Consider the following 14,802-nt stretch of genomic DNA (forward strand, 5'->3'; position numbering starts at 1 on the left):
CGACAGGACATGACAGGACATGACAGGACATGACAGGACATGACAGGACCCGACAGGACACGACAGGACACGACAGGACATGACAGGACATGACAGGACCCGACAGGACATGACAGGACATGACAGGACATGACAGGACATGACAGGACCCGACAGGACATGACAGGACATGACAGGACCCGACAGGACCCGACAGGACCCGACAGGACCCGACAGGACATGACAGGACATGACAGGACCCGACAGGACCCGACAGGACATGACAGGACATGACAGGACCCGACAGGACATGACAGGACATGACAGGACCCGACAGGACCCGACAGGACATGACAGGACATGACAGGACCCGACAGGACATGACAGGACCCGACAGGACCCGACAGGACATGACAGGACATGACAGGACCCGACAGGACATGACAGGACATGACAGGACATGACAGGACCCGACAGGACATGACAGGACATGACAGGACATGACAGGACCCGACAGGACCCGACAGGACCCGACAGGACATGACAGGACCCGACAGGACATGACAGGACATGACAGGACATGACAGGACCCGACAGGACATGACAGGACATGACAGGACATGACAGGACATGACAGGACATGACAGGACCCGACAGGACCCGACAGGACATGACAGGACATGACAGGACCCGACAGGACCCGACAGGACATGACAGGACATGACAGGACCCGACAGGACCCGACAGGACCCGACAGGACCCGACAGGACATAACAGGACCTGACAGGACATGACAGGACATGACAGGACATGACAGGACCCGACAGGACATGACAGGACCCGACAGGACATGACAGGACCCGACAGGACCCGACAGGACCCGACAGGACCCGACAGGACCCGACAGGACCCGACAGGACCCGACAGGACCCGACAGGACATGACAGGACCTGACAGGACATGACAGGACCCGACAGGACCCGACAGGACATGACAGGACCTGACAGGACATGACAGGACCCGACAGGACATGACAGGACATGACAGGACCCGACAGGACATGACAGGACCCGACAGGACCCGACAGGACCCGACAGGACATGACAGGACCTGACAGGACATGACAGGACATGACAGGACCCGACAGGACCCGACAGGACATGACAGGACCCGACAGGACCCGACAGGACCCGACAGGACATGACAGGACCTGACAGGACCTGACAGGACATGACAGGACCCGACAGGACATGACAGGACCCGACAGGACCCGACAGGACCCGACAGGACATGACAGGACCTGACAGGACCTGACAGGACATGACAGGACATGACAGGACCCGACAGGACCCGACAGGACATGACAGGACCCGACAGGACCCGACAGGACCCGACAGGACATGACAGGACCTGACAGGACCTGACAGGACATGACAGGACCCGACAGGACCCGACAGGACATGACAGGACATGACAGGACCCGACAGGACATGACAGGACCCGACAGGACATGACAGGACCCGACAGGACCCGACAGGACCCGTCGCCGACGAGCTCTTGTCTGACGATTCTGTCGCCTCTCGTCGGACACAGTCGGGTGAAAAAAAGCAGTGAAACACATCGCCATGACGACTGCCGACTACACAGCAGCCTGTACGCTCTGTGCTTGCGCGAGCGCGTTGTGCTAACAACGGGTGGCGCTAGTCCCGTGACTGTAATCCAAAACATGAAAACAGGAAATTATGTAACGGAGAAACCACAGAAGTAACATGGAGATTAAAAACAAAGCGCACACAGCATTAAGCTTGTTATCAGTTTTGAGAAGACGTTTTGGACGTTTTTGCTTCGCTGCAAAATGGTCGCTCCGGCTGAGCTGATGGTCGCTGTGGAAAAATAGTTTTAGATTCTTGATATTTAAACAATAAACATTTCCACAACATTTAATTAAATCATGTCTCATAGACAAATGGGCAGACAGGCCAACTGCAAGGGATTAACATGTGTATTGCATGGCAATTAACTGAACCGGTTCCCAATCCACGTTTCTATTGTTTCTTTGAAGTTTATGTGTCTCACTACTTTCTCACTGGTTCCTGTATGTTAATCTCATTAAGACGCTACTTCACCTGTAACTTCCTCCTCTCTTTGATCATGTAAGGCTGAAATGTTGTATATAAGGGAGAAAGTTTACTTTGTCGGGAGAGATTGCTGAGAACTCTCTCCGTGTACACGTAACTAAAAGCTCTGATTGATCACACCGGCTCATTTCATTTTTCTTCAATATTTTGGGAAGAAACTGCATCTACATCGCGTTGTCTGATCTTGGACTCGCTCTTGCCCGAAGAAAAAATCTAGTTGTCTCGACGAGTCTACTCTCCCGATGGCCGACGCTCCCCGACGGAGCATGTCGAATCGAGGCCTGACAGCTTCTGTGCTTCCCCGACGTAGATGAACACACCAAACAGACGCGTACCTGACGTCGTCCGACTGTCCCCGACGCCCGACCATCGGGCCGGTGTGTTCCTGGCTTTAAGGCTCAATTCTGATTTTTGGCTGAGATCAGACTGTGAACTGCTCACGGTCCTGAACTGACCTGCATGACCTGCAGAAAAACAATAAAAGACGTGACACCGGCATGCTCTGTATGGGAGTAAACATGGAGGCTGCTGAAGTCAGCGTTATAAAAGCAGAAAAGTGATGAGGAGCAGGAGGAGGAGAAAAGCTTTCTGTGTGTGGAGGAGGAGGCGGAGTCACGAGTGGAGGGATCATAATCATCTACCTTTATTGTATAATCACAGTGTCTGAATGACTTCCACTCTGCCAGCACAGAATAGTGAGATTGTTGCTCCAGAGTGATGTAAAAGTGTCTGTTCAGACGGAGGTTGCATTATTAAACATCCATCAGACCTGGATCTGGTTCAGGAGCACATGTGAAAGAGGTCCAGGTCTGTGCTGTTACACTGTTATGAAAAAAAATGTGATCTACCTGAATACACGGCCCCTTTTTAAGGTTTTTATATTTGCTATTTTTATTGATATGTATACTTATATACTTATTCCATTAGATTAGTGAAATTATGTAACAAAATTGAAATACTTTGAATTACTTTTGGAATACTTTATAATAGCCTTGTTGAGGTGATTTGTCCAGGCCTTGTTTCCCTGCTCTTTAACTCTATGGAGTCTGTTAGGGCTATTTTGTCCATTTTTGAATACTTTTTATGTCTTTTCGTGTCTTTTTATGTCTTTTTGGGTGTTTTTTGGTCATTTTGTGTCTTTTTGTGTATTTTTTTTGGTCATTTTGTGTCTTCTGTGTTTTTTGGGGGATTTTTTTGGTCATTCTCTCTTCGTATTTTGTGTCTTTTTTGGTCATTTTGTGTCTTTTTTTTGTTTTTTTAGTAATTTTGTGTCTTTTGTGTCTTTTTTTAGTCATTTTGTGTCTTTTCTTTAATCATTTTGTGTCCTTTTGTGTCTTTTTGGGATCATTTTGTGTCTTTTTTAGTCCTTTAGTCCAACATAAAATGTGATTTTGTCTGGATTTGGAGCTTTTGGAGACTCCAGAGGGTTAACAGCAGCAGCTGTATATTATCAGTAGTAAGTAACTGTAGTATCAGTAGTAGCTGTTGTGGCTTTAGTGGTAATGTAAGTTGCAGTGGTAGTATCAGTATCAGTATCTGTAGTACTTTCAGTTGTTATAGAGGGAGTCAAATGCATCCACAGGGACTTTTGGATCAGTTTTATTTCATTTTCTCTCATACGCCTTCGTCAGAATTACTTTCAATTCCCTCTGTTTGTTTTACTTTGTATTGTAATTAAATTATTTGGCTCCAAATGTCTTCACCTGTTGTGTAATCACTTTAATACACAATACTAAACAAATAAATAAAGGAGAAGTAGTAAAAATTACTCATAGTTGTAGCCACTTCAGGGGCAGAATAGCTTTTTGTGATAGAAGTTACAGCAGCAGAATTAATAAAGGAGCAGTAATACTTGTAGTATTGTTTGTAACAGTCAGTATCTGTAGAGAAACTCATACTAGTAAATGTAATATTAGTAAAGTTTGCTTTTTTTTTGTCCTGATAGTGACCTCGTCGTCATGCAAGAAGTGTAATTTGTGACACAAAACACAAAATGACCCAAAAAAGACACTAAATTACTAAAAAAAAGACACAAAATTATCACAAAAAGACACAAAATTACAAAAAAAGACATAAAATTACTTTAAAAAAGATACAAAATGACCCAAAAATGACCAAAGAAATACACAAAATTACCAAAAACGACACAAAATTATGAAAAAAGACAGAATTATTTAAAAAAGACACAAAATTATTTTAAAAAGACACAAAATTACTAAAAAGAAAGACACAAAATGACCCAAAGAGACACAAAATGACCAAAAAAGACAGAATTATTTAAAAAAGACTCAAAATAATTTTAAAAAGACACAAAATGACCAAAAACATAGACAAAATTACTAAAAAAAGACACAAAATTAGGGAAAAAAAGACACATTACTAAAAAAAGACACAAAATTACAAAAAAAAAGACACAAAATTACAAAAAAAAGTAATTAAAGGGACCTTCCACACACAACACTTGATTTCATGTGAAAGCTGCAGATTAAAGCTGCTGAGTCACTGTGATGGTTGAGAGTTTTGGTCCTCAGATCCTCTCAGGTCTCTGTGGAGGAAACGTCCCGCTGACTGAAGGGAAATCACACAGTGATGTGGAGCACGTTCACCAGGGATTGTGTAAAATAAATAAAAAAAGGACCTGTTGCCAGCTCAGAGATCATGTGACCCGAGTCTCCGTCACTCAGCAGGTTTCACCAGGAGTCAGAGGTTTGTGAGGCTGATTGTCTGATAACACTGAAACTAAACACCTGCAGCTGAAAACACAGAAACACAGAATTAAATTAATGTTCATAGATTTACAGTTTGACACTGTGCATCATAATGTCAGACTTTTTTTTTTACTGGGAATTATTTCCAGTTAAAACAGTGATACATAGATAGATTTTTTAAAAATGGAATAAAAGAAAACAATCCTCATTTGAAAGCAGATCAAAAAGGAACATTATTATTATTAAATTAGAGCAGACATTAAACAGACAGCTCCCTATACCGTATAAAAAGTTAATTAAAAAAAAGTTTTTAAAAGATTGTAAAAAGTCTGGCAGTAAAAGTTGCCAAACAATTATTATTAATATTAATATTATTATCATTAATACTACTACTACTACTACTACTACTAATAATAATAATAATAATAATAAATATTTTTGTATTATTATATCATTATTGTTGTTGTTGTTGTTGTTGTTATTATTATTATTATTATTAATAATAATAATAATAATAATAATAATACATATTTATTATTATTTATTATTATTATTGATAGTGATATGATCATTATCATCTTTTTTATCATTACCATTATTATTATTATTATTATTATTATTATTATTATTAATATTGATATTATCATTATCATTATTTTTTATTATTACCATTATTATTATATAATAACCCCACCTTGATATGAAAGTTTAATGTGAGTGAGTTTTATATGAATGGCACTTTACCGTGTTGTGTGTGGAAGGTCCCTTTAATTACTTTTTTTTTTTTTATAATTTTGTGTCTTTTTTAATATTTTGGTGTCTTTTCTTGGTCATTTTGTTTCTTTTTTAAGTAATTTAGTTTTTTTTCTGTCATATTGTGTCTTTTTTGGTCATTTTGTGTCTTTTTTAAGTTTTTTTTCTGTCATTTTTTGCCTTTTTATTAGTAATTTTATGTCTTTTTTTGGTCACTTTGTGTCTCTTTTAATTAATTCTTTTTCCTGTCATTTTGTGTCTTTTTCATATATATTTTGTGTCTTTTCTTGGTCATTTTGTGTCTTTTTTAAGTAATTTTGTGTCTTTTTGTGGTCATTGTGATACTGCCTCCAGAGGCCTCCAGGTAATTTGACTTTGAGACTCCTGATGTAAGTCCATTTCTGGAAAATACCAGTTTCCCCCAGTGTGGAACAGAGTGTGTAATGTCTGACTGAGCCGAGTGGGACACAGTGGGTCATTTTCCGTAGAATTCCCAGTGAGGGAGTGGGAGTAATGGGTGTGCTGGTGACGTTTCTATAAACAGCCAGTATTAAAACAAACAGGCTGAAGTAGAAGAAGAAGAGTCTTTCACACGAAGACACTCACAAAAATGTCACATAACTGCTTCCACAGAAATATTCAGGAACTAGTGTTGGTGAGTGCCAACACCAAAAAAAGACAAATTGAAGAAATTGCATGAGACGTGATGAAACTGGTGAGCAGCTGTGATCTGTGTCACATCCTGCATGGAGCCAGTGGCTCAATGACTGGCACAGTTACAACACACACACAGCTTTTATACTCACCAATCCGACATTCAACAGCATTTCAACAGTTAAATAAAGGAAAAAGTTGCATATGTGCAACTTTGTCAATAGCCGTGTTTCCATTTAACCCTGTGGAGTCTCTAAAGCTCCAAATAATCAGACTTGTTGCCTCCATCAGACTAGAAAACAAAGCAGCGTGGAGCCCTACTGTAAATTTACCTCTAAAGTTCTGGCTGTAAACTCCATGAGGCCAGTTTCAGTTTGATGATGATATACCAAGTAAAACTGGAGACAAGCTCAAATAGATTTAGTATAAAATGATAGAACTGGATGGAACCCTCTTATATGGTAGATTTGACACCTTTGTTCACATTTGCAACATTTGAAATTCTTTATTGAGCATGATAGTGTTTTGAAAGTAAAGAAAAAGATTTGAAATCACATTTTATGTTGGACTAAAGGACTAAAAAAGACACAAAATGCCCAAAAAAATACAAAATGACCAAAAAAGACACAAAAAAGACACAAAAAGACACAAAATGACAAAAAAAAGACACAAAATGACCAAAAATGACACAAAATTACTAAAATGACTAAAGAAAGACACAAAATGACCAAAAAAAGAAACAAAATGACTTAAAAAAAGAAACAAAATGACTTAAAAAAAGAAACAAAATGACCAAAAAAGACACAAAAAAGACACAAAAAGACACAAAATGAGCAAAAAGACACAAAATGACAAAAAAAGACACAAAAAAGAGACAAAAAAGACACGTAATGACCAAAAAGACACAAAATGATACAAAATGACTAAAATAAAGACACAAAATGACCAAAAAAGACACAAAATGACTAAAAAAAGACACAAAATGACCAAAAAAAGACACAAAATACCTAAAAAGACACAAAAAGACATGAAAAGGATTTAAAAATAGACACTATAGCCCTATAAGACTCCATAGAGTTAAACTGTCGCCCTCGTGAGAGTTTGATGTGTTCAGCTGCTTTAGTATTTTTATTGAATTTTGGTGTTTCCATCAAGCTTTTCTCATGCGAATCTTCAAAACACACAGAGAAATCTGTTGAGGGAAACATGACTACTGCTGGTATGCAAAAAAAACTGGTCCAGTAAAAAATGCAACCAAAGTTAATGTCAAATCTGTCAGATTCTATTTCAGAGGACTTGTTGGAGGAAAAACAGGCGTTAAAACATGACACAGTGGTTTATAAAACAATGAGGAAACTCTGAGAAGTTCTGATGGCAGCAGTGATTTAAACCTCCCTCTGGACGATGAAGAGATCAACATTATGAAGGATTCTACCAGGACGTGTTTGTTTGGTTTCTGGATGACGCTGCAGTTAAACTGCACAAGTTTATCTTTTAGCCAGATATTCCCACGTTAGACTGCTTCTGATTTGATGGAGTTTTGGGCTATTTTGTCCATTTTTTAATCCTTTCCATCCTGCCTGTATTCACCACTTAAAACATGTTTAAATGCCATGTTGGTATATTTTTTCACCTATATGACCTGATAATAATTGATTTTTTATTCTGACTTACTGGATCAACATTTTGAACCAAAAAGAAACAAAGAAAAACCAACATAAATGTGATCTTGTGATTGTGTTCGATCCTATCATCAACTCTGGTTTTTATTCTAGTGCGAATTTTGGTCATTTTGTGTCTTTTGTTGTTTTTTTTAATTATTTTGTGTCTTTTTTTGGTCATTTTGTGTCTTTTAATACAAAGAATTACCAAAAAAGACACAAAATTATTAAAAAAAGACAAAAAATTATTTAAAAAAGACACAAAATGACCAAAAAAGACACAAAATGACCAAAAAAGACACAAAATTACAAAAAAAGACACAAAATTACTGAAAAAAGACACAAAAAAGACACAAAATGACCAAAAGACACAAAATTATTTAAAAAAGACACAAAATGACCAAAAGACACAAAATTACAAAAAAAGGACGCAAAATTACCAAAAAAGAAACAAAATTATTTAAAAAAAGACACAAAATGATTAAAAAAAACCACAAAATTATTAACAAAAGACACAAAATTACCAAAAAAGACACAAAATTACCAAAAAGGACACAAAATTACAAAAAAGACATAAAATGAATTTTTAAAAAAATATACTTTTTTTAAAGACACAAAATGACCAAAAATACACAGAATTACCAAAAGAGACACAAAAATATTATAAAAAGGCACAAAATGACCCAAAAAAGACACAAAATGACTCAAAGAAATAGAAAAATTACTAAAAAAGACACAAAATTATTTCAAAAAGACACAAAATTACCAAAAAAAGTAATTAAGCGAGTTTGAGAGCCCTGCCCCAGAGGATTTATATCTATAACTATGAACACAATTAACCTTCAGCAACAGACGGTGGAATAAAACAAAATGAAACACAACGACTGACACATGATGAGTTCAGTGTAAATGGACACCTGCTGTGTTTGTGTCAGCGTGTTATTTAGTATTTAGTTCTGTTCTTTGACGGGTTATAAAGTTTCGTAACTCTGTAAATCACAGGTTTACTCCGACTCTGGACTAGATAAGGTGCTTATTTACTTCGTGGGTGATTTAACTGGGATTGCATAATCAGAACAAAGTGTCAGACAGATCCAGCTCTGATTCAATAGTACAGTATTTAATAGTACTTTGTTGGGTTTTTTCCAGTTTTTGGACTTGAATGAGTCTTTGTTTGTCGCCCACTTGAAACGGTTTCCTGCATCACTAAGCTGCTCAAAGTTTGAGAGGGTGGGAAGATTTCTATAAATAACATCTAAAGGGCAAAGATAAAGTAATCATTTAATCTGAGGGACTGAAAGAACAGTTCCTAATATGGTCATTTATAGTGACGACAGGAACAACAAGTCATTTAGAGTGACGTTAAACGCAGATAGGATCTCTGGTTGAATCACAAAACGACCAGCGTTTTCTGTAAATCCACAACATTGTTGATTGTTTATCAGAATTCTGCTCTTTGTCAGAGTGAAACAGGGATTAGTCTGGTCTGCTTTCAGTTCTGTCATAATTGTTAGACAATAAACTGCTCACGTACTTGCAGTCCTGCAACTTATTTATGGAAAAATAAACTTTTAAAAAAAAAAGTGAGATATTTATGGATCCAGAGGTTCAGGTAACTGCAAGATTAGCATAAAAAAGTCTGTCTTTGTAGTGTGTAATCATGTATTTTCACAGTCTGATATTTCAACAGTTTTATGACAAACAGCAACTGTCTTTACCAACCTGGTCTCACAGAAATCCGTGAAATAGCCACAGATTTGCTTAACTCAAAATCCGTGGAATAGCCACAGAATCACTCAAATTTCCGTGAAACTGACACGGATTTCGCTACAATGCAAGTTAATGACAGTCATATTTTTCTGGCGAGATCTTCACCACAAAGTGATTATGTACATTCACTGAGTGAATATTTAGAAAATAAAACATATATTTCTCGCTAGAAATGTGATCAAAATCCATTTTTATGCAGAAACTAAGTCAAAATATTAATTTTTTCACTAAAAATGAGAGAACTGTCCGCCATGTTTTTTGTTCTTGAAAGTCACGTGACTTGGAACAAACCAATAGGAACAAATATCCATGGAATAGCCACGGGATATGACTGTCATTAACTTGCATTGTAGCGAAATCCGTGTCAGTTTCACGGAAATTTGAGTGATTCCGTGGCTATTCCACAGATTTTGAGTTAAGCGAAATCCGTGGCTATTTCACAGATTCCTGTGAGACCAGGTTGGTCTATACAAAATTATCACTTAAATTGACAAACATAGCATGTGTAATTCAATGCATGATTCAAACAGGATCAAAAGATTATTTGTCTCTTGGCATTGACTTCTGTACATTTTTTTTTTTTTTTTTACGAATTTAGGTCCCATAGGGTCTACTGGAGGAGGAGGGGCTTCACCTCTCTATAATCGAGGGTCTTTGCTTTAAAACTGCCTTTGGGACCCTGACTTTATCTTTTATTTTGAGAAATCATTGAGGGCAAGCCCTCATTTTCAATGATGTCAAGGGTAGAATTTCAACAAATCATATAAACACAATGAAATAAACAAGAAAACAAACAAAAAAAGAGCACAAGAGTTAATCATGGTTGTAATCATGGTTTTAAATTGACCTAAAGGTACGATTGTGTTAAGTTTAAATGTTTTTTGTGAAGCAGAAAAACTAAAAGCAGTTTCCACAAATGTTGTGTTTTATGCATTGTTTTACTAGAAGGGCACTCGCAATGTTAATTGTTAACAAAGGTGAAAAATAATGTGTGTATCCATCTACACCTTTGTGTAAGTGTTTGCACATTTTCTGACAAAAAAAAGACACAAAATGACCAAAAAAAGACACAAAATTATTCAAAAAAGACACAAAATGACTAAAAAAAAGACACAAAATAACTAAAAAAGACACAAAAAAAGACAAAATGACCAAAAAAGACACAAAAAAGACAAAATGACCAAAAAAGACACAAAATGACCAAAAAAGACACAAAATGACTAAAAAAAGACACAAAATGACCAATAAAAGACACAAAACGACTAAAAAAGACACAAAAAGAATTACAAAGACACAAAATGACCAAAATTGTTACGCTAAACACACAAGACACAAATAAAATAGAGTCCCACTAGAATAAAAACCAGAGTTGATGACAGGATCACACACAATCACAAGATCACATTTATGTTGGTTTTTCTTTCTTTTTGTTTCTAAATGTTTTAATCCAGTAAGTCAGAATAAAAAATAAATTATTATCAGGTCATATAGGTGAAAAAAATATACCAACATGGCATTTAAACATGTTTTAAGTGGTGAATACAGGCAGGATGAAAAGGATTAAAAATGGACAAAATAGCCCAAAACTCCACAGAGTTAAAAACCCATAAATGCACCAGAACAGTTTTAAAGATGATTGATGACATCAGCAGACTTTGCAGCAGAAAAACATGTTTTTTTCCAAACTCTGTGACAAACAGCACACATGGTTTCCAGTCTGTTCTAACATTTCCCACTTTTGCAATGTGGGTCAGTGGTTCAGACGTGAGCTGCATCATGCAGCCAAACAGAATTTAGAAAAAAAACACACCGGCGGCTCAGACTTTCAGCTCAACGTGGGGATTTCCAGCTGTGTGCAACAGAGCGGGCAGAGAGGATCAATCAGAGTGAAGCAAGAACAAACAGCTGCCACAGAGCTCAACCTGCCGTCTGCTGAGGCTCATCGGAGCTGAACCTGTTGTTGCAGAGTTGAACGTGACTCTGCTCAGCTGCACTTTAATGGAAAACGGCCTCACCGCATTCAGTTACTCAGCAAATAATAAAAAGGCCTTTTTTTACAGAACAAAGCCTCCATTCTGCCGCTGCTCATGATTCAGCTTGTTTGTGTCGCTCTGTTTCTATTTCAGGACGTAAAACATTATTTCGTCAGCATGACGGGCGCGTTGACACGTTTCATGGCCGACTATCAGACAATCAGCGAGGAGTGTCTGGTGTGTGTGTGTGTGTGTGTGTGTGTGTGTGTGTGTGTGTATGTGTGTGTAGCGGGTCAGGAGGTGGCGAGCTGCAGCTGACTGGCAGCTCTGTGTCGAAACATGAAAACTTACAGCAGGTCAAACTCATCAACACACTCACTGTTGCAGAACACACGGCAGTTTGCATCATGTGGCTGTTTGGTAACAATGTGTATGTGTGTGTGTGTGTGTGTGTGTGTGTGTGTGTTATGTACTTCCTACATAGTGAGGACCAAAACACGTTTTTAACCAACAGAGTGAGGACATTTTTGCTAAGTTTTTTTTTTGCATTTTGGCCGCTCCTCACCATTTCAGACTTTGTTTTAAGGGTTAAAGGTTACATGATAATGATAACTAACTGAAACTGTATTGTGTGGTTACAAAACTAACTAAAATTATAGTGAAAATGTCTGAAAATGTCGTCTTCGTCAACTTTTTTCATACATAATGAAGATGGATCAGACAAAGGAAATAAAGGCAAAATTTACTGTGACCTCTTTTAATCTCCCACCCAACAAATACCCCATTACAAAAAACTACAACTAATAAAAACTAAACTAAAACTAAAGCATTTCAAAAAAATAAATACTAAACTAAAACTAGCAAACTCACTCTAAAAACTGATTAAAACTAACTGAATTTGAAAACAAAAATTCACAACCCAATTAAAATCTAAAACTAATGAAAAATTCAAAACTATTATAACCTTGCAAGGGAATTCACTGTTCCAATGAGGGTCCTCACAAAGATACAAGTACAAGAACGTGTGTGTGTGTGTGTGTGTGTGTGTGTGTACTATTGATAGTGAGGACTTCTTTGGAAAGTGAGGAAATTTTATTTTTCCAACGTTGCTTTTCAAACAGGGTTTTGTAATAACAGTTACACTCAAGTTCAGGTTAAGGTTGTTGTTGTTTTTTTAAATAAGGGTCCTCATAAGTCAACATCAAAAAGTGATGGGGGGGGGGGGGGGGGGGGGGGGGGGGGGGGCTCAGTAGTAGTTTTCCACTCCATTTATTTCCATTACCCATTTACTCTGTTTCTCAACTTATAGGGGATTCTTTCCATTTCCTTAATCTCATCTGCTGTTATTTTCCATTAGTTGATGCATGGTGAATTAACGTCCAACCAATTTCGTGTGATCTGTTTTAATGCAGCTATACGTATCAATCACTGCATACAGTATATTAACTGGTTTTAATGGCTTCTTTAAATAAAAAGTACTGATGATTTTCTCCTGAACTGCCCTCCAGAATGTTTCTAACACTGGACAGAAATAAAAAATAATATGTGCATGGTCAGCTTCTTGTTCCAGACATTCCCTCCAGCATTTTGCACTTCCTGGTGAACTATATTTAGATTTAATGATTGGTGTTATGAAGAGCTTCATGTTAATTTTCCAGGAAAATTCTTTCCAGTACTTTGATTGTGTTGTCATAAATATTCTTTTACATGCTTCTCCCCATTCTTCTTCTGATATTTTGTTGTTGCCAGTTCCTTTTCCCATTTTTCTTTAGTATTATCTACATTTTATTTTATTTCCTGTTGAATTTTATACAGTTTAGAGATTCCAGTATTAAAGCTATTTTTATTTTTGTTTATGAATTCCAATAATGTATGTTTTCTCTGAATATGTTCTGCTCTTCCATGAGATAGCTCCTTTTTTGGAAATATTGAAATAAATCCTTAAGGTCTAAATTAAATTTTTTGCTATTTTATCGAGACCAAATTTTGTGGGGAGAAAACAGCATGTCCCCACAAGGTTTTTTAATTTTAGGGGGCTCAGACGTCTGTTAGACAAGTTTACAGGACATATTTGGAAAGTAAGTACATTTTATTCAGTCATTACATATTCAGAGGGCTGTTTGTTTTCAGAACTCTGTCTTTAGGGTTATGGACAGAAGGAATATCAGGTTAAGGGTTAAGCTTTTAGGCCGAAAAGTCTGTTAAAAAAAAAAAAAAAGTGACGGTGTGGGGACCATCTTTTGTGGGGACAAAAACAGGAACCAACCATGTTACCATGGTATTTTTAGGGGGTTCAGACTTTTAACCATCTCTTAAACCTCTGAAGTCCAAGTTTGGTTCAAAATTTTCAACTTCCTAAGCACTAACCCTAACCCTTGGGGCTATTTTGTTGGTTTTTGACCCTTTTTTTCATTCTGCCTGTATATGCAACTTAAATAATTATCACAATGCCATGCTGGTATCATCTTTTTCAGCACAACCTCACCTGATTATTATTTTGTCATTTTGACTTACTGGATTTTGAAACATAAAAAAAACACAAAAACACACACACAAAAGAACAAAAAACTTGTTTAAAAAAAACAACCCACACAAAATTACAAAAAACACAAATAAAAAACATTAAAAAAAAGTTTATACAAAAAACCTCACAGAAACACATATATAAAACACACAAAACACACACAAAAACACACCAAAAATTACAAAAAAAACCCATAAAAACACACAGAACACACACATAAAAACCACAAAAAAAAAAAAAATGACAAAGAACACAGATAAAAACACATTAAAAAAAATCCAAAATCACACAAGAAAACAGTAAACTAAAGATTGCATTAAAAATGTTGAAATGCACACTGCAAAATTTGAAAAATCTCTGCAAAAAAAGTAAAATCATGCTTTTGTGGACTCCGGAGGGTTAAATAAAGTGTGTGTTGTCTTGGCTGTGAGGTGAAATTCAGTTCAAGGGTTTAGTTAATAGATCTTGGAGTCTGTGTGGAGGGTAATTTTTACAGCAGTCTTCAATAAAGTTCATAAATAAGTGACGTTGCGGGGACCAGCTTCTGTGGGGTCAAGAAGCAGGTCCCCACAAGGTAAACCATAACATTTTATGGGGGTTAGACTTGGTTTTTGGTGAAGTGTCAACAGTTTTACAGATCTT

This window comes from Centropristis striata, chromosome 18 (assembly GCF_030273125.1).
Source record: "Centropristis striata isolate RG_2023a ecotype Rhode Island chromosome 18, C.striata_1.0, whole genome shotgun sequence".
NCBI classification, from domain to species: domain Eukaryota; kingdom Metazoa; phylum Chordata; class Actinopteri; order Perciformes; family Serranidae; genus Centropristis; species Centropristis striata.